Here is a 23998-nt window from a genome sequence, read left to right as displayed (position 1 = left end):
AATCCTTTTTATCATTAATTAAAACTTTGCAGAGGAGACCATGGTTTTTACCATTCCTACAACCATTTCCACACAGAGAGAGGCCAGAAGTCCGACTGCTAAGAAATTCTTACCTTTTTGCTAGCATGCCAGGCTTCTGGGGTCCCTCTTTCTGAGTGGCCCTAGCGACCCTGTTAGCTGCACCCTGGTGTGTGTGGCCTGGGGGCCAAGTCACAATGCAAAGGAAAATCATCTTGTTTGATTTCATGGAACCATAGGCAAAAGCCTCTCAATGTTGTAAGATGCTGCCCAAGAGATTGCATGGGGGAGCGGAATTAATATTTTCCCGTCCAGCCACAGCAAAATACATGCGACAAAACTTAGACGTTAGCCACTCTGCTTAGTGCCCAATATTGAACTTGCCCCTGGTTGGGCTCTGCTATCTTTAATCCATTCAAAGTGGGGTGGAATGACCTCCAGCCAGGAGTTTCAACATGTGGTCTCTAGGCAAGATGTAACAGAAAGACAGAAAAAGGAAAGAAGAGAAAGAGAAAAAGAAAAGCATTGATTGCAGCAGGGTGGAGAAGGCAAAGAGTTCAGGGAGGCCAGAGAAGGACCCATCTATTGCAGTGACACTAAATTAAAAGTTCAGGGCCGGGCGTGGTGGCTCATGCCTATAATCACAGCACTTTGGGAGGCCAAGGTGGGCAGATCACCTGAGGTCAGGAGTTTGAGAACAGCCTGACCAACATGGTAAAACCCCGTCTCTACTAAATACAAAAAATTAGCCAGGCATGGTGACAGGCGCCCGTAATCCCAGCTACTCGAGAGGCTGAGGCAGAAGAATCACTTGAACCCGGGAGGCGGAAGTTGCAGTGAGCTGAGATGGTGCCACTGCACTCCAGCCTGGGTGACACAGCGAGACTCCATTTAAAAAAAAAAAAAACTTCAGGGAGCTGCTTGTCAGTCATGAAGGGATCTTTTCCAGTCATCTCATCAGCTCTCAAGATTCCACTCTGGGGAGAAAAACGTTCCCCATGTCCCATGATCCCGTACATGCCTCATCCTGTCACCCACAGCCATCAGCGAAAAGTGCAAGGCAGATTTAATTTTTTAAATCAATTAGTTGCTTAAAATTTTTATTTATGTTTTGTAAAGTCTTTAAATGCAAATATTGAAATTTTTTAGAAGTTTCTGCATATCAATAGGCATCGCTACATGAGACCGTACATGACTGTACATGACACTAATTTGGGAGCCCTCATTTTCAAATGCACTTCAGTGCAGTGTTGTTCTTTCGGAATGTTCCACTGCAAGTTCTTTAGTAAAAAAAAAATTTTTTTTTTTGAGACACAGTCTCTGTCACCCAGGCTGGAGTGCAGTATTATGATCTCAGCTCATGGCAGCCTCCACCTCCTAGGTTCAAGTGATTCTGGTGCCTCAGCCTCCCGAGTAGCTGGAATTACAGGCACATGCCACCATGCCTGGATTTTTTTTTTTTTTTTAATTTTTAGTAGAGACAGGGTTTCACAATGTTGGCCAGCCTGGTCTCAAACTCCTAGCCTCAAGCAATCTACCCACCTCGGCCTCCCAAAGTGCAGGGATTACAGGTGTGAGCCACCACGCCGACCATTTCTGTAAGACTTTGCTCCTTCCAGGGCCTAATACTTATGCATGTGTAATCCAAAAGGAATCCAAAAGTTCTTCAGAAATTAAAGATCACATTTTTACCTCAAATACTGGCTTTGCCCTCAGGTTCCCTTGTTCAACTTAGCCAATTATTTTTTTTTCCTACATAAGTGCACAAGAAAAATGAAACAAAGGAGTAGAACACAAAAATCCCTGTGAATTTCCAAAAGCCAAATTTTACACCCTTGCAATATTGCTATTTAATACTGGTTTCTTTCTGATCCAGTTAGATGTAAGAGGCCTCTAACTAGATCCAAAACAGTTAATTACTGGAGCCAATCCGATCCTGGACTCAGTTCAATTTCTTTTGCGACTTTCAAACCCAATCAGGATCAGAAATTTACTCAAAGAAACTCAAGAGAGTTCAACACACAAATCTGTGGAGCTTCAGAATCTGAGAGAGAACTTACCACGATTCCCAGCTGCCCCGAGAGAGAAAGAGACACAATGAGCCCGGAGTGTACCTCGTAGGTCACTCAGCACTCCTGGGGGTCATTAGAAGCTCTACTTCCAACCCCACTTCTGACACCACCTAATAAAAGAAAAACTTCCGCCAAATAAATTTTAAATGAGGTTAATTGGGCAATAAACAATTCACAAATCGGGCAGCCCCCACGCCAGAGTATGCTCAAAGTCTCCAGCACAGCCGCGTGGTGGAAGAAAGTTTACAGACAGAAAAAGAAAAGTAACATACAGAAAACAGAAGTGAGGTACAGAAACAGCCAGATTGGTTACAGCTCAATGTCTGCCTAACTTGAACACAGTTCAAACAGTTGGCTACATATGATTGGCCAAAACTTGGTGATTGGCACAAATGTGGGCTACGGTCTGTTTACACCTCCACTTGTTCATGATGTACAGAGAAACCTTTAGGCCAAACTTAAAATATGTAAGGAGGCAGCTTTAGGCTAAACTTGATTTAACAGAAGAAATTATTTTACATATTAGGGAACTGACCACAGAAATAAAGTAACTTGCCCAAGTCACACAACTCCTGGTAAAAACAAAATTGCATAGTCCCCCTACCCCATTCCCATAGGGTCTCAGAACCCCTACAGGACCAGACATAAAAAATACTGATATAGCCACAGAGCAAGGCAGGGAAGTGGGGAGATGAAATCAAAATCTTTCGGGGAAAAAAATAATGCAGGACATGAAAAGACCTCCAGAGTCTTAGTGCTATTTATAGACTTCAAGTTATGTTCTTACTTTTAGAATGAAAATGGTACCTTATATAATTTTATCAAAACACTTTCATTTTAAGGCATAGTAAATTTAAAAGTGTTGTCATTCACATAACATTCACAAAATGTTCTTGTTGAATGTGTATTTTCAAGTGTAGTTTTACCTGGAAATAAAAGTTGTTGCATTTGAAACACCTATGGGATAGTATCTTAGCTTTACCTGATGTATAAGAAGCAGCAAAAGGTTGAAAACAAAAAAGTCTATTACTATTACAGTAAAAGAACAAAGATGAGAGAGCACGGGGTTCAGCCTGGAAGAGGAAGCGAAGGGAAATGACACTGCATGGTGGTTGTTCCCTAAGCGAGGATTTCCCCTCCAAGCCCAACACAGGGAAAACCAGTCCTCTCCTTGGATGCATCAAGTGACAGCAAGTTCAGTGTCACACACGGATGCTGAGGATCCTCCACTGAGTTTATGGGCTAGAGAATTATTCACCTACAGAAACGAAGCCCAAAGAAAAACCAAATGAAAAACGTGACATACAAGCTGTGCCACAGAGGTGTAGTTTGTTTACCTTAGGTTACGTTGTTTTTATTATATTCACACAGTCTAAAACTAAAGGTCTGTGCATGTTAAAGCAAATTCCACCTTCAAATGTTAATTTTCATTCCATTAAATAAACACTCATTGTGAATGTTCGCTCTCTAGGCACTAAGGATGTAACTCAGAAGACATGGGCCTTGTCCTCAAGCTGCTTGAAATCCAAAATCCAAAGAGACAAAGAAAAGAAGATTGCTACATGTGTATTTTATTTCGTGTTTTTTTAATTTTTTATTTCCATAGGTTGTTTTGATCACCACTGAGTACCATAAGATATACATTGGAGCCACTCAGGAGCATAAAGAGGGCACTTTGAAAAAATGAGATTTAGGAAAGGTTCCTGGGGACTGTGTTTACCTGAGGTTAGCAAAACAGAGAAAGGGGAAATGGCATTTCCAGCAGGAGAAGCAGGCTCAGGAGCAGAGAGGCATGAAGTTGCAAGGAGAACTGCAGTTCTTCAGCGTGACTGAAGCCAGGTGGGATGTGGGCCGGGCTGCACTGTAACCTGCCTTGTGTGCTGATGGCAGGTGTTTGCATTTTATCCCACTGGACATGGGAGGTTGTGAAGCATCTTAAGCAGGACAGTAATATGATGAGATTTGTGTGTGGCGGGGGCAGCGGTAAGGAGGATGGGTTGGAGGAGGCTGGTTTGAAAGCAAGACCAGTACAACTCTTCAGCCATCAGGTGGGAAGTCATGAGGGTGTAGGCAGGGGCAGGAACATGGGGTGAGGGAGACAGCAGGCGGGTTTGAATGGCAGTAATGACATGAGAGGCCACAGGAATCACTAAATCTTGTGCCAGAAGTAGGGATATGAAGGAGTCCAGAATACCCAGACAGTGTGGAGAACTGTGGCATCAGTGACTGCAAAGGTGATGAAAAATGAAATAATTGAGAGAAGGTTAGATGCTCTGTTTGAAACATGCTTAGTTTGAATTTCTGTGGGAACAAATGGAGTTAATCTGAGGACAGAGAGCTAAATGGCTGGGTCCCAGGCTACACTAGGTTAGTGACGTAGACTGGAAGGAGACTCATTATAAGCAAAGTTCTACATTTGGATCGGGCCACTCAAGAAAAGTACACAAAGTCAGAATAGCAAGGGTCTGAGTGTGTGCTCCTGCATCCAGACAAACACAGACAAGAAAAAAGAGGCTGAAAAGGAGAAGACTAGAAAGTAGGAGGAAACAAAGAGGAAGTCGGTTCACAAAAGACACCAGACAGGAGAAAAAGTCCAGGAAGGAGGAGCGGATGCATCACAAACACACTAATGACACACAAGAGATAGAGACAGAGAAGTGACCACTGGTTTGGGTTGTATAAAGGTCACCCTGAGAGCAGCATCAGAGATGTGGGGAAGAAAAAGGGAGAATGCAGTGGGTTGAGGACTGAATGAAATGGGAGAGAATCACTAACGGGCTGGGTGTGGTGCCGCACACCTGTAATCTCAGTGCTGTGAGAGGCTGAGACAGGAGGATCACTTGAGGCCAGGAGTTTGAGACCAGCCTAGGAAACACAGTAAGACTCCATATCTAAGAAAAAAAAAAAAAAAATATATATATATATATATATATTTTAAATTATCCAGGTGTGGTGAAAGACACCTGTAGACCCAGTTACCCAGGAGGCTGAGGTGTGAGGATCCCTTGAGCCTGGGAGTTCAAGGTTGCAGTGAACTGTGATCACGTTATTGCACTCCAGCCTGGGCAACAAAGCAGGACCCTGTCGAGAGAGAGAGAGAGAGAGAGAGAGAGAGAGAGAGAGAGAGAGAGAGGAAGAAGAAGAAGAAGAAGAAGAAGAAGAAGAAGAAGAAGAAGAAGAAGAAGAAGAAGAAGAAGAAGAAGAAGAAGAGAAGGAGAAGGAGAAGGAGAAGGAGAAGGAGAAGGAGAAGGAGAAGGAGAAGGAGAAGGAGAAGGAGAAGAAGAAGAAGAAGAAGAAGAAGAAGAAGAAGAAGAAGAAGAAGAAGAAGAAGAAGAGAAGGAGAAGGAGAAGGAGAAGGAGAAGGAGAAGGAGAAGAAGAAGAAGAAGAAGAAGAAGAAGAAGAAGAAGAAGAAGAAGAAGAAGAAGAAGAAGAAGAAGAAGAAGAAGAAGGAGGAAGGAGGAGGAGGAGGAGGAGGAGGAGGAGGAGGAGGAGAAGGAGGAGAAGGAGGGGGAGGGGGAGGGGAGGGGAGGAGGAGAAGGAGAAGGGAAGAAGGAAGAAGAGCAGAAAGAGGAAGAAGGAGGGAGAAGGAGGGAAGGAAGGAAGGAAGGAAGGAAGGAAGGAAGGAAGGAAGGAAGGAAGGAAGGAAGGAAGGAAGGAAGGAAGGAAAAAAAAAACCCACATTGCAGACTCCTATTTGAGGAAGCTGACCTCTACAATTTACAAGAGAATCTCCAGAGGAGGTTGCCAAGCCCCAGCTCTTCTCTCTTCAGCGCGAGGACATGGGGGAAAGGAGACATTTATGAATCTCTTTGAGTCTCAGTCTTTTCATTTCTAAAATTGCATTAATGAAAGCCTTTCTGAAAATCGTGTTGTGAGGAAGGACATGAGGTTTGGCACTCAGGAGGCGTTCAGTAAACGTTGGTTATACTGTTGTTAGAATGAGAGAAAGCAAAATGGAGCCGCACGCAAAACAGTAAAGAAGAGAAAAAAGAAACAGGAAAGAAAACAGCATCTGTGGACTCCAGAAGCGCCCAGAGCCCCCACTCTCCCTCGCCCACCTGAGCACTCACCCCTGATGACCTGGGTTCCGGGAGGCTCAGCAGGGCAGCCAGGGCCATGGCTCCTTCAGCCTTCAGGGTGCATCGGCAATGGCCACTGTGCGCCAGACCCGGAGGAGAAAATGAGGCGGTGCAGGGAAGGAGGAGCTCCGAATCCAGCACTCCTTTCCCCAACCCTGTCCAGGCAGAAAGGCTGGAGATGAAACAGGCTGTGGCTGGGGAAGTAAGATGCTAGAGCTGCCGGGAAGAAGTGGGAGAATTCTCAGGCACCAGCAGGACCCAGAAAGCCCCTACCTACTGCAGAGTGTGGGGGTAAGTGAAGAAAACGAAAATTAGGACGTCACAATCACCTTCCTCTTAACGAGGAAATACATTACGGAAGTTGGGATTTTTTATTTGCAGTTACTTTTGTGAATGGATGATATTTCTTCATAATTTTACATTGATTCTTTGCATCATAGAGGAATTCATTTGTTACCAGGTGATATTATATTGACCCTTTTATAGCTTTGATAATTTTGGAAAAAATCTTTGATGTTTTCAAACATATAAGGAGAAGGAAATAGTATTTAATTATTTAATTAGTAATTATTATTTTATTTCTTCTTCTTATAAAAATGTGGTGAGGTTGGGTGCATAGCTGAATGAAATTTAACAGTCAGCTGGGCGCGGTGGCTCATGCCTGTAATCCCAGCATTTTGGGAGGCTGAGGAGGGTGGATCACCTGAGGTCAGGAGTTCGAGACCAGCCTGGCCAACATGGTGAAACCCCGTCTCTACTAAAAATACAAAAATTAGCTGGGCATGGTGGCACGTGCCTGTAATCCCAATACTCAGGGGGCTGAGGGAGGAGAATCACTTGAACCTGGGAGGAGGAGGTTGCAGTGAGCCAAGATTGCACCATTGCAGTCCAGCCTGGGCAACAAGAGCAAAACACCATCTCAAAAAAGAATGTGGTGATACAAAAAACCCCACTTTAAATTTTATGTTTAAGAACAATTTATTTTTCTCCTTTATTTTCTCTGTGGGTGTGTGTGTGTGTGTGTGTGTGTATGTGTGTGTGAGAGAGAGAGAGAGAGAGAAAGAGAAAGAGAGAGACAGGGTCTCACTCTGTTAACCAGGCTGGAGTGCAGTGGTACCATCTCAGCTCACCGTAGCCTCCCCCTCCTGGGCTCAAACAATGCTCCCAGTCAGCCTCCCCAGTAGCTGGCACCACAGGCACATGCCACTGTGTGCCTGCATTTTAACTCATGTACTTCCTCTTTCCCATGTTCTCTAGTTTATAGCGTGTCCTTTCCTGAGGAACATAAATCAATGTTATTGTCTGCCCCTTTCATCCTGAGAGGAAGGAGATAGTCACATGGCCATTTTATGCTTGAAGGATTTGGTGATCACTGGGTCCAGTGAAGAGCCCCAGGATGAGTCAGTATGGTTTCACCCCAGCATGGAGAAATTAACTTCTTGATAATGATCAAGTCTCCTTATTAAATAGGAGTGCAACTGATAGAGGATCTCCTCACATTTGCTTTATTTCATGGTGCTGCCCAAATTCATGCTGTACCCTCAGCAGCAAGGAGTGGGACCATTACTCCTGGCGTTCCCAGATGGAACAGACACCAAGCCTGGCTTTGCCACTGAACACAATACAAAACTGATAATGCAGGTCAGTTATTAGGAATATGCTTCCCAACTGTAGAAATCAACATAAGATCCCAATTTTAAATAACAGGTAGAATAGCATAATATATTATATTATTTTATTTTATTTATTTAGAGATGGAGTCTCACTCTATCACCCAGGCTGAAATGCAGTGGCATGATCTCAGCTTACGCAACCTCTGCCTCCAGGATTCAAGCGATCTTCCCATCTCAGTCTCTAGAGTAGCTGAGAGCTAATTTTTTGTGTTTTTAGTAGAGATGAGGTTTTACCATCTTGGCCAGGCTGATCTTGGACTCCTGAGCTCAAGTAACCCACCCACCTCGGCCTCCCAAAATGCTGGGATTGCAGAAGTGAGCCGCCATGCGCAGCCACATAACACATTATCGTTCTCTTTGTATATTATTTGTACTAAGTTATAGATACACACTTATTCCATAACTCTATGTTCACCAGATCACCCCAACTCCTTCTCTTGCAGGTTATACAGTGAAAATACATCCTTAGTTTAAAAAACTATGTGTATACCAGATTTTTCAGGCATAAGCTTGCTTTTAGAATACAGTTTACTATGATTTTTGTAACTCATCTTAATTGATGTTTAATACCAAGAGAGAAGTCATGTTTTCTCCAGTCATTTCATGGTATGATGTGCCAGTAAGTCCAAATTTTATGTAATGGTAATCAGGAGGCTGGGCACGGTGGCTCATGCCTGTAATCCCAGCACTTTGGGAGGCCGAGGCGGGCAGATCACCTGAGGTACGGAGTTCAAGACCAGCCTGACCAACATGGTGAAATCCTGTCTCTACCAAAAATACAAAAATTAACTGGGCATGGTGGCGGGTGCCTGTAATCCCAGCTGCTTGGGAGGCTGAGGCAGGAGAATCGCTTGAACCCAGGAGGTGGAGACTGCAGCGAGCCGAGACTGTGCCATTGCACTCTGGCCTGGGCAACAAGAGCGAAACTCCATCCCCCCAGCAATAAAAAAATAGCAATCAGGAAAACTTGTAGTTGCTACAATATTATTAGATTAATATGAATTTTCAAAAATGGCAGAGCCTTAACCAAACTTAAAGAGTTTTTCTTTCTTAACTGACCTTCTTGGATGTGACTACAGGAAATTTTGATGAAATATGTTCATAAATTATGATGACAAGTCGGTTTTGGGGGATTTTTACATATTAGCAGATACCAATGCCAAAGGAAGAGCTATGTTGGGGGCCTTCAGAGCCACCCCAGGTGAGATGACGCCCTCGGAGGACTCACAGGGCTCCTCATGCAGTCCTACTCAGGGCTCTGATTTATTATAGTAAAAGGATGCAAAGTAAACTCAGCACAGGGAAAGGCACACGGGGCAAAGCCCAGGAGAAACCAGGCGCAGGCTTCCAAGGATCCTGTGCCCCTGGAACCACACAGGACACACTTAGTTCCTCCCACAAGGAGCTGGGATGCCATATGTAAAATATTGTCTACCAGGAAGCTAGTAACAGACCAGCACTAGGGCCTTTGGGGGCTTTTATTAGTCAGACTTCTTCAGAGAAACAGAATTTATTGGATATATATAGGTAGACAGATGAGAGGGGATTTATGCTGGGGATTCACTCTCTCAACTATGGAGGCTGAGGAGTCCCACGTTAGGCCATCTGCAAGCTGCTAAGACAGGGGAGCCAGTAGCACGGCTCAGTCCAAGTCTGAAGGGCTGAGAACTGGGGGAGCTGGTGGAGTAACTCTGAGTCCAAGAGCAAAAACATGGGGGGCTACTGGTGCAAGTCCCTGAGTGCAAAGGCCAGAGAACCTGGAGATCTGATGTCCAAGGGGAGGGGAATATAGGACTCCCTACTCCAAAACAGAGAGAGTGAATTCGCCTTTTTTCTCCCTTTTTGTTCCAGCCAGGCCTTCAGCCGATTGAATGGTGCAGTGAGCCGAAATCACGCCACTGCACTCCAGCCTGGGCAACAGAGCGAAACTCTGTCTCGGGAAAAAAAAGAAAAGACAAAGAAAGGCATATATTGCTACAGAAGATACTCTTAAATCCTACTTTTCTGGAAATATTGGTTACTATAGAAAATATAGAACTAAATTCATTTTAAAATTCTCATTCTGAAATTATTACAAATGTTTTATGAATCATATTAGCATATAGGCAAGTTTTAGAAAGCTAAAATTACAAACCAGGGGTGCAGATGAGTCTTCTGTGAAATTTTTAATTTTTGCAGAACACCATGAGAAATTACACATTTTCTATTCTATATTTCTTGTAGGAAATAGAGGCTGCCCCTCTCTCAGTGCCCCACATGAGAAAGGGAAGTTGTCCTTTTACATATCCACTGTCAAACATCTTGGTAAACAGAAGAAAGCAGGCTGGGCCTGGTGGCTCATGCCTATAATCCCAGCACTTTGGGAGGCCAAGGAGGGCAGATAGCTTGACTAGCATGGGCAACATGGCAAAACCCTGTCTCTACAAAAAAATAAAAAAATAAAAAATAAATGTAGTCCCAGGTACTCAGGAAGCTGAGGCAAGAGGATCACTTGAGCCCGGGAGGTAAAGTCTTCAGTGAGCCATGATAATGCCACTGCACTCCAGCCTGGGCAACAGAGTGAGATCCTGTCTCAAGAAAAAGAAAAACAAGAGGAAGGCAATCTACTTTGTACCCAAAGAATTTTACACGCAAAGAGTTTGACTGTGAATGAGCCTCCATTGCTTAAGAGAGACTTCACTATTTGGGATTTTAAGAAAGACAGACACAAACAAGCAAACCTCATCTGCAGAGGAATGAGAAGCCAGTGTTTATAATACCCAGTGATTAATTTAATATTGTCTTGAGTCATAATTAAAAGGGACTTAGTTTAAAAGTCATTTCGATTGATAACTGACTCAGAGTCCTCAACATTTCACCTTTTGCTTTATGAAAAGAACGAGTAGATTAATTTAGAGTTTGACAAGGAGAAGGAAGTCTCCCCTGATTTTCTGTTTGGCCAAGAATTTATCCTAACGTGGTACCATCAGAGTACAGTCAGAAAGCTGTGAGTCAACTCAGATTTCTCACCATTGAGTCAAGCTGTGAAGCCTGCCGCCTTGGGGGTAAGGATTTCCATACAGAAACACTGTAAGTAAATAATTTAGCACTTGTTTCTTATTCCTTTTTATTGGGTAACTACACAGAATTAAAACTGTTGTTTTGAATTCACAAAAGAAATGTTTTAAAACTTTCGAGGAAAAAGCCAGATTATCCATTGCAAAGCATCGAAATTCAAAAATCATGTTAAGGCTAGAGAAACAGGATCCTATCCCCACCTAGTGGCCAACACTGAAATCTAGACAGAACAGGAAACAAGGGAATTTGTCAACAATTTGGGAATACTCCAGCATTCTTTACAAAAAAAAGTTAGAGAAAAGGTTAGGCACACAAAAAAACACATATCAAAATAAATATGACCAAATACATAGGTTTTGGCAGCACATAGGTTTCTGTGGTTTTGCTATGCTTTTAGCAGCAGCTGTAAAAAGCATTGCACACTAAGCATTGCTAGATTGCTAAACAAACCTAATTATATTTTTTTGTTTGGTTTTTTGGTTTTTTCAAAACCTCCTACCTCTGTGACATAATTATGTTTTTAATGAGTTGAATGTAAAAACAAACATCAATGCATACAAAATTTCAGTTAGACAGGAGGAATAAATTCAAGATATGTACTGTACAACATGGTGACTCTAGCTAATAACAATGTACTGTGTACTTGAATATTGCTAAGTGAATAATTTTAAGGGTTCTCACCAAACACAAAAAATATGTAAGGTAATGCATATATTAATTAGCTTGATTTAGCCATTAAACAATGTACACATATATATAGAAATCAAAACATCGTATTGTATACCATAGATTCAATTTTTGTCAATTAAAAAAGAATTAAATGAATACATATATTTTTGTTGCAGAGATGTGTGAGAGATCGATCTATAAAGACTCTAAAATATTTGTTAAAAGATACGAACTGAGGGAAAGCCTTCGACGTCATATTTGGAAGAAAGTGTACATAGTTAGACCATCCTAGTATCTGTAAAGTGGGTGAGATCATCAGAGAGTGATACATTGAGCAGTGCTGTCCCATACAACGTTCTGCTGTTAGGGAAGTGTTCTATATCCAGCTCTCCAACCGAGCCCCCACTAGCCACAGGTGGCTCTTGAGCACTTAAAATGCTAGCAGCTGGTGAGACCAAGGGGCTGAAGTTTTCATTTAATTTTAAATTAAGGTAGAATCACCTATAAGAGAAAGTGCTAGAGAATTGGAAAAATGAAAAAGAATTTGAGAAGCCAGTGGGAATGGAGCTAAAGTGTATGGTCATGGCTCATTAGATTTGGGGATATCAGAATTCCAACAGCACAATGGGCTCACTAGAAAATTAATAAGATTACAAAACAGGTTAAAGGAAACATCAAAAATAGTCCAATTTTAGCAGATACAGAAGCTACAAATTTAGCAATAGTTTTGGCAAACCCTCAACTCATGTAATTTAACAGTGCTAGGAACCAAGCCAAAGGTGAATGCCTAGACAAAAAGCTTATAAACGTTAAGAGCACATTTCTCTTAGAACATACAGAAACAGGGCACTTCAACACCTTTGATTCATTCTCCAAGCTTAAAGAGCTTTGCTCTAAAACCAGATCCTCTCATACCACAGGACAAACAGCCCCAGTGTTCTTCCCTCCACATCTGTTCCAACCTGTGTCTGGAGGCACCCTGCACTCAAGTTAAAACAGTTTAGACAAAGGACAATGTTTAGGAATTCCAGAAACTTTGGGATATAACATCAGTGGCAACTTTTAATTAGGAAAACCCAATCAAATAAGAAGGCCTTTTTTTTTTTTTTTTTTTTTGAGACAGAGTCTCGCTCTGTCGCCCAGGCAGGAGTGCAGTGGCCGGATCTCAGCTCACTGCAAGCTCCGCCTCCCGGGTTTAGCCATTCTCCTGCCTCAGCCTCCCGAGTAGCTGGGACTACAGGCGCCCGCCGCCTCGCCCGGCTAGTTTTTTTGTATTTTTCAGTAGAGACGGGGTTTCACCGTGTTAGCCAGGATGGTCTCGATCTCCTGACCTCGTGATCCGCCCGTCTCGGCCTCCCAAAGTGCTGGGATTACAGGCTTGAGCCACCGCGCCCGGCCAAGAAGGGCTATTTTGAACACCAGGGTATGTGGAGAGGAAAGTATCGAGGTAGAAGGTTATGAAACATTAATGGGAGATACAGAGAACCAAAAAAGTTTCTATGATGATTTCTCCTGCCCCTGGGCATGTTATCTGAACTTACAATTGCAACTCTGGAAGCTGGAAAAGCTCTTAAGAACCTCTGGAATGCCACTTCCCCACAAAACAACACAGTATGAAATAGTGACAAATCCCTAGGAGAATATGTAAAATAACAATCATGATAACATTGTTGGAGAAATCTGACATAATCCCACCAGTAGGACTCTTTAACAACTCATTTTGACCAGCCAAAAGGTAGGTGAAGCTTGGAAGCGAATTGTGAATTACACCAATATGAAGAAAAGCAGCTAATTCTGAAGTAGTATTAAGTGGCAGTGACTATTCTAATCACTTTAAATATTTAACTCAATTATGAAAAATAAAATGTGATTAGCACTGTACATATTATTTCCTTAGTAGAAGATCTTGCTAAATCAACCCTTGATTAGCATTCATGCATCAATCTGGCTGATGTATCCTTTTCAACCCCAATAAATTATATTCACCAACAGTCTGCTTTCACTTGGCAGCACCAACCTTTACTAAGTTGCCAGAGTAAATTCTCCCACCCCCGAGGTACAATCCATTGAGCAAAATTTAAACAGCCTAAATCCAATTCAAGAATTAACATTGTTTTATTACCCTAATGACACATTAACCAGGAGTGACTTGAAAAAAACTGTGTCCATGAGGAAACTTCTTGGGGTAATAAAAATATTATCTTGATTGTAGTAGTAGTTACACAATGAATATTTTTTTCAAAACTCATAAACAACTGTATAGCTACAGTTTCACCATATTTAAATTATATCTCAGTAAACCTGATTTTATGTTATTTTTATTTATTTATTTATTTATTTTTGAGATGGAGTCTCACTCTGTCACCCAGGCTGGAGTGCAGTGGTGCAATCTTAGCTCACCGCAACCTCCACCTCCCAGGTTCAAGCGATTTTCCTACCTCAGCCCCTAGTAGCTGGGATTACAGGTGTGCACCACCATGCCCGGCTAATTTTTGTATTTTTAGTAGAGACAGGGTTTCACCATGCTGGCCAGGTTGGTCTCGAACTCCTGACCTCAGAAGATCTGCCCACCTCAGTCTCCCAAAGTGCTAGGATTACAAGTGTGAGCCACTGTGCCTGGCCTGAACCTGATTTTTTTTTAAAGCAACTGCATCCAAAAACCTCTGTCTTCCATTATTAATTTTATGAGTTAAAAGGAACAGACTATAAAAGAGCACAAATTTCAGTAAAATTTTGGGGAGAAAAATTCTGCCCAAGACCAGGCAAAAGCCTTTGTGCTTGAAACCCCCTACTTGAAAAAGAGGAACAGAAATTAATTGGCATGTTTGAATTCTGAAGACTGCATATCCCACATCTGTATTAAACTTGGGTCTCTTCGTTGAATTATGTGGGTCCTTAAGAGAACAAGATGCCTCAGAGCTGTGCTGTCTAATATGGTAGCGCCAGCTGGCTACCTGTGGCCATTTAAATTAATTAAAATTAAAATTATATTTCTAATTGAGTTCTTTAGTGAACTAGCCATGTTTAAAGTGCTCAGTAGCCACGTTTCAAGTGCTCAGTAGCCACATGTGAATAGTGGCCACCACATTAAATTGCATAAATGTAGAACATTTCCATCATCACAGAAATTTCTATCAGACTTAGAGGCCAAACTGTCTTAGAGACCAAACAGGTATACAGACCACTGGAGTTTAATGACTTAAGTATTGAATACAAAATTAGGTAGCATATGTCTCTGAAAATTCAATTGGCTGATATTTCTAACCATTAAAACCATCTTGAAGTGGCTGGGCACAGTGGCTAATGCCTGTAATCCCAGCATTTTGGGAGGCTGAGGTGGGTGGATCACCTGAGGTCAGGAATTCCAGACCAGCCTGGCCAACATGGTGAAACCCTGTGTCTACGAAAAATACAAAAAATTAGCTGGGCATGTATTGGGGGAACCCAACCCCAATATTTGAACATACGTTCTTTCTATTTTCCCTAAGTGTCAGCCGGTCTGAGAAATAAAGAGGAAGAGTACAAAATGCAGAATTTTACAGCTGTGCTGCCAGGGTGACATCACATATCGGTAGGTCTGTGATGTCCGCCTGAGCTGCAAAACCAGCAGGTTTTTATTAAGGACTTTAAAAGGGAGGGGATGTACAAACGGAGTAGGTCACAAAGATCACATGCTTCAAAGGGCAATAAAGATCACACGGCAAACAGCAAAGCAAAGATCACAAGGCAAAGGGCAAAATTAGAATTAGTGATTTGGGTCTATGTTCAGCTGTGCACGTATTGTCTTGATAAACATCTTAAACAACAGAAAACAGGGTTTGAGAGCAGAGAACCAGTCTGACCTCCAATTCACCAGAGTGGGGTTTTCCCCACCCTAGTGAGCCTGAGGGTACTGCAGGAGACCAGGGCGTATTTTAGTCCTTACCTCAACCGCATGAGACAGACACTTCCAGAGCGACCGTTTATAGACCTCGCCCCAGGAATGCAATTCTTCTCCCAGATTATTAATTATCAATATTCCTTGCTAGGAAAAGAATTTAGTGATATCTCTCCTACTTGCACGTCTGTTTATAGGCTCTTTGCAAGAAGAAAAATATGGCTGTTTTTGTCTGACCCCCCAGGCAGTCAGACCTTACGGTTGTCTTTCCTTGTTCCCTAAAATCACTGTTATTCTGTTCGTTTTCAGGGTGCACTGATTTCATATTGTTCAAACACACATGTTTTACAATCAATCTGTACAATAGTGGTCCTGAGGTGACGTACATCCTCAGTTTATGAAGATAATAGGATTAAGAGATTAAGACAGGCATAAGAAATTGTAAGAGTATTACTTGGGAACTGATAAATGTCCATGAAATCTTCACAATTTATGTTCAGAGACTGAAGTAAAGACAGGCATAAGAAATTATAAGAGTATTATTAGGGAAGTGATAAATGTCCATATTAAAATGAAATCTTCACAATTTATGTTCCTCTGCTGTGGCTCCAGCCGGTCCCTCCATTTGGGGTTCCTGATTTCCCACAACAGACATGGTGGCAGGTGCCTGTAATCCTAGCTACTTGGGAGGCTGAGGCAGAAAAATGGCTTGAACCTGGGAGGCAGAGGTTGCAGTGAGCCAAGATTGTGCCATTGCACTCCAACCTGGGTGACAGAGAGAGACTCTGTCTCAAAAAAAAAAAAAAAAAGAAAAAGAAGTCTTGATCCACGTTGTAAACATCCTAGTGGTGTACTAACAAAGCCAGAGGCCTCCTCATACTGCCGGACACCTCAGAGGCAGACGTATATGGAGAAGTAACTAATGGTGGCCTCACGAGGAAAGGGGGAAGCTACTCCATGAGCAAAAGCCCTAGATACTTATAACAGCCTTCAAATACATCAAAAAACAAAACAATCCCTTTGGGAGAGATTTCCGAGCAAAACAAAACAGCCCATTTGTTTTTAGACGCCTGCTATAATGCTTTGCCTAAAGGTACTGGCCAAGGCGGGTGGATCACTTGAGGTCAGGAGTTTGAGACCAGCCTGACCAACATGGTGAAACTCCGTCTCTACTAAAAATTCAAAAATTAGCCAGGCGTGGTGGCATGCACCTGTAATCCCAGCTACTCAGGAGGCTGAGGCAGGAGAATCACTAGAACCTGAGGGGAGAAGGTTGCAGTGAGCTGAGATCCACTACTGCACTCCAGCCTGGGCGACAGAGCAAGACTCCCTCTAAAAAAAAAAAAAGAGGGGTTGTCCTTATTTCCCCTTTCTCCTTCAGCTGACTGGAATACAAACATGAAAGCTGGAACTCAAGAAGTCATATTGGACCTGAGAGGGAAGAGCTATGTTGAGGCTGGTGGAAGAACAAGAGAGAAGGAACCTAAGTCTCTGACACTTAAACACTACACCAGCCCTAGGGTAGTATGTGAGAGAGAAATGAATTTCTATCTTGGTGGAGACACTGTTGTTTTCAGGGTTTTCTGTTTCTCACAACTGCAGCTAATCCTAACCAAGCCAAATAAGCACAAACTCATCAAAACATAAAATGGAGTTTGCAAAGTGCATGTCACTTCCAAGCATCAAATACAGTAAAATGATGAGATGTTTATCCCAAGCCCTGGCTCAGGACCCTCCCTAACAGCTCCCCCACAAGCCCTTTGTCTTCTTAGTAATCACGCCTTGCATGGTGCCTTTTCCAACATCATGCCCCTCTGTGGAACTCATTAGTAAGGAGCAAGTGAGATTATTTTTATCTAATCAGTAAATTCCAAAAACTGACAAACAGGATAAAGAAGGAATACCAGCCACTGTTATGCATGTCAATAAGACATTTGTTGAGTTCAGGACCATCTTGATTTCAGAAGGGACCTGCATAGATTTATTTGCAGTAATAAATCAATAACACAATTCAGTGGCAATTATACTTCCCAGTTGCCCACATTTCATCTATAGCTGCCAGGTACAAGTCTTAGTATCTCCAAAGCATTTGCAATAGCCATAAAATGTCTCTTTCAAGACAGCAAAGTGGTGGCAGACATTGCTACAGTTAAGGGGTATCGAACACGTCTAATGCATCTTTTCTTTGTTGGTGAATGTCATGTTTGATAGTGAAGTAAATGGAACAGCTATTATGAAAAACGTACTTATAGTTTAGCCAAAGAAAATATGTAAGGGTAACATTGTAGGAGGGTGGAGTGTAAAGATATGAAGAGTCTGGGACCTTGATGGCATCATTAGATGAGCAAACCAACGCCGGAAGCTGTCATCCTCAGATTTCTTGTGAGAAAAATGAATTCCTATTTATTTTAGCCCCTGTTATTGGGGTTGTCCAGGCCTGCATTTGCAAGCATTTCTGTTGGATGCAGCAGCTTCCAGAAGGCCCTTTCAGATCTAGGGCATTTGTTTGCCTTTCCCACTCTGTGCCTTTGCTTATTTCTTTCTTTCTTTTTTTTTTTTTTTTTGAGACAGAGTTTTACTCTTGTTGCCCAGGCTGGAGTGCAATGGCATGATCTCAGCTCACCGCAACCTCTACCTCCCGAGTTCAAGCGATTCTCCTGCCTCAGCCTCCTGAGTAGCTGAGATTACAGGCATGCACCACCATGCCCAACTAATTTTGTATTTTTAGTAAAGACGGGGCTTCTCCATGTTGGTCAGGCTGGTCTCAAACTCCCGACCTCAGGTGATCCGCTTGCCTCAACCTCTCAAAGTGCTGGGATTACAGGTGTGAGCCACCACAACCGGCCATCTTTGCTTATTTCTTTCTTCTTTTTTTTTTTTTTTTTTTTTTTTTGAGACAGGGTCTCATTCTGTCTACCAGGCTGGAGTGCAGTGGCATGATCTCGGCTCACTGCAATCTCCGCCTCCTGGGTTCAAGTGATTCTCCTGCCTCAGCCTCCCCAGTAGCTAGGATGCCATAAATGTGCCACCACACCCAGCTAATTTTTTTGTATTTTTAGTAGAGACAAGGTTTCACCATGTTGACCAGGCTGGTCTCGAACTCCTGACGTCATGTGATCCACCCGCCTTGGCCTCCCAAAGTGCTGGGATTACAGGCATGAGCCACTGTGCCCAGCTGCTTATTTCTTACTGGGATCTCTCCAGTTTACAGCACAGGTTCTCAACTCAGCCTGCACTTTGGAATCGCTTGGGGAAATGTTACACAAGTCCCTTCGCTCAGGCCCCAAATGGATTGAATCCAGGTCTCTAAGGGTGAGCACATGTGGGCGTGATTATTTTTAACAGTTCTTCTAGATTAGTGATTCCCAATTTTTTTAAATCTCAATTTGAAAAAATCTCTCAAGAGTATAAACCCCTTTATACTCTTAAAAAGTACTGAAAACACTGAAAAGCTTTACTTATGATATTGTTATTGATATTTATTGTATTCAAAATTAGAACTGAAAAAGATTTTTAATATGTATTAATTCTTTTTAAAATAGCAATAACAGGCAAGGCTCAGTGGGTCATGCCTGTAATTCCATACTTTGGGAGGCCAAGACGAGCAGATTGCTTGAGCTCAGAAGTTGGAGACCAGCCTGGACAAGATGGCAAAACCCTGTCTCTACAAAAATAAAAAATTAACCGGGCATGGTGGCTGGCGCCTGTAGTCCCAGCTACTTGGGAGGCTGAGGCCGGAGCATCGCTTGAGCGCACCACCGCGCTCCAATCTGGGCAACAGAGTGAGACCCTCTCCAAAAAAAAAAAAAAAAAACAGCAATAATAAACCACTTTTGTATATGCTTAAATTTGTCCATGATAAACATAAACAAAAAGGACTTCTAAATAAATAAAGGAAAATGTAGATCTTTAAAGAATTAGAAGACCATCAACTTTATTTGGATCATGAGTCAAACACACACACACACGCAAAACCTACAAAACAATCTTGGAAATCTGAACACTGACTGGATATTTGATGACAACAGGAATGATTATTAAAAATGTGGTAATAGAATTGTGATTGCATTTTAAGAGTAAAACAGTAAAATCTTTAACGAAGACACAAGGAGGGCCCATGGATCCATTATGTGCAGCAGCCACAGTGCCTAGGGCCCACAATACTCCCTGGGGCCCATGGCAATGTTTACATTTCTTTTAAAATAGAAAAAAAATTACTTTAAGGCTGAAGAAAATATTTTAATATATAATATTAATATACTTGCCTGTATATCAACACGGTCATAAGTATGATTTTGAGTTTATTGTTTAGAAAAGTACACAGGGCCCGCAGAAGTCGCAATGCAGCCCTGGATATAATGGCCACGAAAGTTTATGTGCTGAATCACAAAGTGGCAAAATAGGAACTGGCAGAGATGTCGGCCTCTGAGGTAAGAGAAGTCATGGCCACAGCAGCTGAACGTGACTTTGGGTTGCCCATCCAGGAGACTGAGTGGCAGGGAGAGCAAATGTGGTCATGAAGGGGCTGGTTGTATCATGCTGGTCAAATGCATATAAAGGAGTCTGTTTAGACGGAAGCGAAGAAGGGAAAGAGAGCGGACACCTTCTGGGGGCCTTAGGATCCCACATTATCTGGGAACAGTGCCCCCAATGCCCCTCCACCTCCACTAAAAGGCATCCTACATATCTGTTTGTTGGTACACTGGGCTCTCAGCCACAGAAAATTGGTTCTCAGGGAGCCAGATGACCCAAGCTAAGCCAACCAGACTGTCTCTCCATGACTCTGAACCATGGAGCCCAGAGACACAGAGGTCAACAGCAGCTCTGCTGAGTGGTGGGTATCCACACTCCAGGGACAAAGTCTATGAGCCCCTGAGGTCCCCAGAACTGCTCTCACTCTTCCCTGCTGAGTCAACTCTGTCTTCAAATCCTGAGAAACCCAATATTTTTACAATCAGTTCCTTCTAGGGCTTAAGCTATTCTGAATCCGATTTTGCTATTTGCAACAAAATAATAATAATAATAGTAAGTAGGGAATTTTAACAGCACTAAGATCAAAAGTGTAAAAGGGACAGTAGCATGCCTCAGACACCCGCACGTCAGCAATAACTAAGACATGGAGATGGAACCAAGACATCTTGTCAGGTCCTTCCTCTCCACTTCCATTGCAAAGGCTGTCACTAAAGGGGGAATTATTCCCTTACAGAGCAAGTATTATCCCACTTTGCAGGTGAAGAAACTGATGCTGAGGTTAAATGTGCAACTCAGAAGCAAAGCATCCCTGCTAAGCTAAAGGAAGGAGAAGTCTCAGTTAGAAATACAGAGAGGCCTGCTGCCAGCTAAAATCAGTGCCACCTTTGGCCCTAAGTCTGCTCCACCCACCCAAAACAGACCACCTGCCACTCAAACTCTTTTGTCTGAGTCCCTCTCTCCCCAGGGCCCCAGTCAAACAGGGTGCTATTTCTCATCTTCTCCCTATCCCTAATGTCTCTGAAACATGTTTGTTGGGTTTGGGGTTTGTTTGTTTCTATAGATTTACAGCTCTAAAAGTAAAGAAAACCTGCAGGCATTAATAAAAATAACCACAACTGGAAAGTAATGGAATTATAAGAAATCTCTCCCAGCATTGGCCGGGGCATTGGCCGGGCGCGGTGGCTCACGCCTGTAATCCCAACACTTTGGGAGGCCAAGGTGGGCAGATCACAAGGTCAGGAGATCGAGACCATCCTGGCTAACACGGTGAAACCCTGTCTCTACTAAAAAAAAATACAAAAATTTAGCCGGGTGTGGTGGCGGGCACCTGTAGTTCCAGCTACTCGGGAGGCTGAGGCAAGAGAATGGCGTAAACCCGGGAGGCAGAGCTTGCAGTGAGCCAAGATTGCACCACTGCACTCCAGCCTGGGCAACAGAGCAAGACTCTGTCTCAAAAAAAAAAAGAAAAGAAATCTCTCCCAGCTTTAGAAATACCAGTATGCCTTATTTCGTGAGGACAGCAGGCCCATTACCTAACTCAACAATATAGCCCAGGCCCCGGGGAGATGTGAACACAACAAGGAACATATCTCTGTTACCCACATTCTTTGGCCCGAGGCTCTGCCGGAGTCCAAGCCTATTATAGGTGAAGTGACGAAGACCTGGAACATGACCTTTACCTGAGCTACTATAGAGCCCGTGTGGCCTTTATCTGTTGTACTTTGGAAAACCATCCATGTCTCGGGAACCAAAAGTCCTTCAACCTAGAGTAAGGTGTTTCTAACAGAAAGAGAGGCCAGAAAATCCCAACACTTTAGGTCGAGGCAGGGAGATTGCTTGAGCCCAGGAGTTCGAGACCAGCCTAGACAACATGGCGAAATCCTGTCTCTACTGAAAATACAAAAAATTAGCTGGGCGTGGTGCACTCGCCTGTAGTCCCAGCTACTCAGGAGGCTGAGGTGGAAGAATCACCTGAGCGTGAGAAGTCTAGGCTATAGTGAGCCATGATCGCACCACTGCATGCTAGCCTAGGCAAGGGGAGTGAGACCCTGTCTCAAAAAATAAAGTGGCCAGAGCAAAGTAAACAAAACGGATTGACCTGCTCCTGCCAGTTGAGGGAAAGCCAGACAGGGTGATATGCTGGCTCTCACGGAAGCTAAGAGCTGTGTTCGTTCTACCATCCTGGCCATGTAGGGAGAGCCCTAAAGGAGATGCCCCTGTAGATATCCTTGGTCTCTATTCAAGGACTAGCAGGACAGGTCTTCCTTACTGAGACGGCAGTCTGCTGTCAGTGCCAGTTCCTATGAAACTGCCCTGAATATGAGAGAAAAGATAACAGAAGGCCAATCGTAAGCACTCAAGGTGACTTCTGCTTACTCTAGGTTTGAGCTGAGAAACATAACTATGGCCTACACATGGACAGTCTCTGTGAACCGTGCAGCTTGACAGAAGGAAGCTCCGGTGTGGCCCTGATGGCCCCTGCTGACCACACCAAACTTGTAGCAAAAAGGGTTAACCACAAAACAAGGTGGCCACCACTTACTACACAGAAACTTATTTCTGAGGCAGCGGGAGCCTTGGTTTTGTTTGTTCGTTTGTCTGTTTGTTTGTGATGGGGTCTCTCCCTGTCACCCAGGTTGGAGTGTAGTGGCAGGAGCGTAGCTCACTGCAACCTCAAACTCCCGGGCTCAAGCGATCCTCCTGCCTGAGCCTCCTGAGTAGCTGCAAACTACAGGCACACGCCACCATGCCCAGCTAATTTTTAAATTATTTTTTGTAGAGAAAAAGGGCCGTGCGTGGTGGCTCATACCTGTAATCTCAGCACTTTGGGAGGCCAAGATGGGCAGATCGCTTGAGCCCAGGAGTTCAAGACCAGCCTGGGAAACAGGGGAAAAATCGTATCTCTACAAAAAATACAAAAACTACTGGTACACGCCTGGAAACCCAGCTACTTGGGAGGCTGAGGTGGGAGGATCGCTGGAACCCAGGGAGGTCAAGGCTGCAGTGAACCATGATCTTGCCACTCCACTCCAGCCTGAGTGACAGAGTGAGACCCTGTCTCAAAGAGAAAGAGAGAGAAAGACAGAGAGAGAAAGAGAGAGAAGGGATCTTGCATTGTTGCCCAGGCTGAGAGCCTTGTTTTGACTCATTCCTTCCTCTATCTCATCTCCACCCCTACCTGCCCTGGTTCATTCAAAACTACAAACCTCAGCATGCAAGACAGCCAAGAGAGGGCAAGAACAGCTCTGTGGAGCCCATGGCCCTCTAGGATATGTGGCGCTCCCAGGTACAGTGATGTAAGTGGTCTGTAAGTTATTTTTATTTTATTTCACGAGTTATTTTTTGATTATAAGTTGCAAATGCTAAAAATATAAGCCCAAAGCTGAAAAGCAGCTCCAAGGGTGTGACAGGCCAGAGGACCCACCCCACAGCCCTCCATCTATACAAGATGTCCCGCGCAGTGGCTCATGCCTGTAATCCCAGCACTTGGGAGGTTGAGGCGGGCAGATCACAAAGTCAAGAGATCAAGACCATCCTGGCCAACATGAGGAAACCCTGTCTCTACTAAAAATACAAAAATTAGCTGGGGGTGGCGGTGCACACCTGTAGTCCCAGCTACTCGGGAGGCTGAGGCAGGAGAATTGCTTGAACCCAGGAGGCAGAGGCTGCAGTGAACTGAGATTGTGCCACTGCACTCCAGCCTGGGCAACAGAGCTCTGTCTCAAAAAACAAAAACATGATCTCCCTGCGCGCCCCATCCCAAACCCTCCTCTTCTCCGCCACCAAGCAGCACACAGTTCCATCACATCGCTCGCCTTTTCAAACACCATCAATGACTCTCTCTTACTTTTTGAGTTCAAGTTCAACTCCTTCCATAGGCAGTCAATACTTTTCAGAACTTGGCTGCTCCAACAAAAGTTTATGTTCTGTCCCAATCAAACCCGAAGCAGTTCCCTAAAACCTCTGCCTTTCTCTTCCCTATCTCCTCCAACCCCATCCAGAAGCCTCCATTGCCCACCAGCCAATGGTGACGCTACCAATACCCATAGGCCCAGAGGCCGGGGCACTTGGCCTATTCA

General features: G+C 43.5%; 1 protein-coding gene across 1 annotated transcript in view; it reads left to right on the top strand.

The window, feature by feature from the left end:
- Positions 1–4157: 4157 nt before the first annotated feature.
- Positions 4158–23998, top strand: part of PFDN6 (prefoldin subunit 6) — a 150610-nt gene continuing 130769 nt past the window's right edge. The window contains exon 1 of the mRNA XM_077998993.1: positions 4158–4167. The gene's annotated coding sequence lies outside the window, so the exon portion shown is untranslated. The remainder of the gene's footprint in view (positions 4168–23998) is intronic.

The sequence above is a fragment of the Macaca mulatta genome, chromosome 4 (assembly GCF_049350105.2).
Source record: "Macaca mulatta isolate MMU2019108-1 chromosome 4, T2T-MMU8v2.0, whole genome shotgun sequence".
NCBI classification, from domain to species: Eukaryota; Metazoa; Chordata; class Mammalia; order Primates; family Cercopithecidae; genus Macaca; species Macaca mulatta.
Note: the sequence above shows the minus strand (reverse complement) of the source record. Positions and strands in the feature narration are given on the sequence as shown.